This window comes from Mastomys coucha, unplaced genomic scaffold, assembly GCF_008632895.1.
Source record: "Mastomys coucha isolate ucsf_1 unplaced genomic scaffold, UCSF_Mcou_1 pScaffold21, whole genome shotgun sequence".
Classification (NCBI taxonomy): Eukaryota; Metazoa; Chordata; class Mammalia; order Rodentia; family Muridae; genus Mastomys; species Mastomys coucha.
This window is the reverse complement of record NW_022196904.1, coordinates 163,757,090-163,760,056: the sequence shown is the minus strand read 5'-3', so window position 1 is coordinate 163,760,056 and position 2,967 is coordinate 163,757,090.

Sequence of the window (2,967 nt, the reverse complement as noted above, 5' to 3'; positions counted from 1 at the left end):
AATGAGCCAGGTATGGTGGTAGAAAATGCCTCTAATCTCAGCACAAGTAGATGAGGGCAGAGAATCAGGAGTCAAGGTCATCTCTGACCACATCTCAATATGGAGGTTAGTCTGGACTAAATGAGATCATGTCACAACCAAACCAAACCAAACCAAACCAAACCAAAAAAAAAAAAAGTAAAACAAACAAACAAAAGAACCCAAAATAACCACAAACAAACAAACTCCAACAATAAAAAACCCTAAAATCTAAGCCACAGAAATGAGGCAAGGAGATCCTTTCTCTCTGTTTTGCTGGCCCCAGAACCAGTCTAAGGCTAGGATTTCTCCCGGAGTTCATCCCCATCACTCCCGAACTGCATCACCCAGCTGCTGCGTCCATCCCCATCACTCTTGAGCTGCAGAACACATCAGCACAACATTGTTCTAGGAGGCACCGTCATAGTTTCCGGATTTTATGCTTAGGGTGCCTCTTTCTTCACACTCAATCAACAAATTCAAGTGCAACAGAAGCTGGTAAGGAGGCAGAGCGACACTCATTCTTACTCATGCAGAAAGAATAGAAACTGTTTGAAAAGCAGCTTTTAAAAAATTAGTGGCACTGATAAAGAAGTGAAAAAAAAGATTTTATGGAAGGGCAAGCTGGGCCTCCCAGCTTTTAACCTAATAAAATTGCTCCCTAACCCCTCTCTCTCAACGTTTTTGTGAGTCTGGATCCCCGAATGTTGATGAGGAAGATGACATGAGACACTGGATTCAATACATTTCAAGTATTCTTAGGGCTTATCCTGAATCTGCCATCCGGTCCCCTCCTCTGTACCTTGGTACCTTCTCATCTGCAACATAGTACAGGAGCTATTATAAACAATTACTCAAGACATTTTATATTCTGATTCTTTGTAAGAATGTTAGCCCCCAGACCCTACTGTGTGTAAAATACAACTATTGTAAGTAACTCTGCTTAATTTGCACTTCAACAATATGGTCTATAAATTTTGTGGAAAGCATCCTGATTTTCTTTAAGATTTTTATGTGTATGTTTGCCTGCCTGCATATATGTGCAGCATGTGTGTGCCTGTTGCCTGTGAAGGACAGAAGAGGGCATAGAATCCCTTGGGGCTGGAGCTTCCATGTTGATGCTGGGAATTGAACCCAGGTCTTCAGCAAGAGCTCTTAACCTCTGAGCCATCTCGCCAGTCTCTGAAACATCTTTTTAAAAAATTATATTATCTTTCTCATTTTTGGTATGAGGAATATTTTCCCTCAAGTTCCTGTCAAAGTTTCCACAGGTGAAGCTATGCAAAGAGAGCCAGACATAGGCTCTATGAAAATGTGCGCGCACACTTTTGATTCTTCATTATTCAGCACTTCATGACGTGTTTGGTGGACTGCAGATGGACTTCAGTAGGAGACTGCTCCTCTAGGCCTCTGAGTTCACCTCCTAGCACCGGAAGGCTTTATGGTCTGAGTTTGCCTAGCTATGTGGTAGTGTTAAGTGTTCTCAACTGGATTGCTTTCTGTAACTTTCATAAGGAGTTAAGTATTTTTTAAAGGAAATGTATCATCCTTGAAATTTGTTATTCTACCTATAATTCTTTAAAAATATTATTTCATTATGTGCATGGATGTTTTGCCTGCATGTATGTCAGAGCAACATGAGAATGCCTGGTACTCACAGATACTACAAGAGGACATCATCTGCTCTGGAGTTGCTGTTATAAATGGCTGTGAGTTGCCACTGGATGCTGGGATGGAACTTGGGTCCCCAAGAGGAGCAGCCAAAGCTCTTACTTGCTGAGCCATTCCTCCAGCACTCCGTATCCCCCAGTTCTTTAAAAAAGTGTTGGCAATACCTTTTGGTTGGAGTGATCATTTTATGGTTCCAAGATTACCCCACACCCCCAGATGCTGAGATTATAGATGGGTGCTTCTGTACTTAGCTCAACCTCTGCATTAACTTTTTAATGAGGTCAAGCCATGAGTTCATGGGGCTGCAATTTAGGATGGTGATAAAACTTTATGTCTGTAGGGTTTCCAGATCAAGCAGTTAAAAATACAAGACACTGAATTTTATTTGACTTTCAAATAAGTAATAAAATGTTAGTGTAAGCATGAAGCATGTGGTATCTAAGAACTTTGATCGAGGGTAGATATTGGGATGAGGATGACGTGTGGGCCTTCAGTGGAGAACTGGAACATTCTGCTTCTGGTGCACACACAATACTTGGTCTTGTGCTTTATCTGGCACAACTGGAGGATCATTGGATGAGTGGACACAGTGCAGACAGCAAATAGATGCTGGGTGATTTCAAACAAGGGCGATGCTCAAGTTCAGACCCCAGCTTCTTTTGATTCACTTCTTCCATTTTTGCTGTCAAAATAGTTTTCAGTGAGGGCTAAATCCCCCCACCTTCTCAAAGGACAGGTAGCAATATCTGGACATATTTTTGCCTGTATTACAGTGAGCAGGGCTATTAGCAGCATCTAATTGATTGAGGCCAAGGATGCTGCTGAAGGTCCTGGGATGGACAAGGACAGCTTCTTACAACAGAATGTCATCTGGTCCAAATGTCCACAAGGCTGAGAAGCCCCAGTCTAGACTGGAGTGCACAGGATTTAGCCGCAATTCTATCAAATTACTCCAGGGCTGTTGTTACCTTATTATTCAAGTCGTCTAACAAAGGGAGAGAGTGTATCCTACCCTTTACACTGTACAAGACCTGGTGGAAGAAATCTGATACGCTCCTTCAATCTCTTCTAAGGGAAGAAGCATAGAAAAAGTGCCAGTTCTTGATTGCTCCAGCCCTCACTGCAACATGCCCTAAATCTGAAGAGTTTGTTTTGGAGCTATAAAATTCAGGTGATCACACCATGTACCCCATCCTTCCTTTAGCACTGAGGCTTTCTGGGGCTCACTTATAAATGCTAGTTGGAGATGGTATGTGCCCCTCATTTTGTCTACTTCCA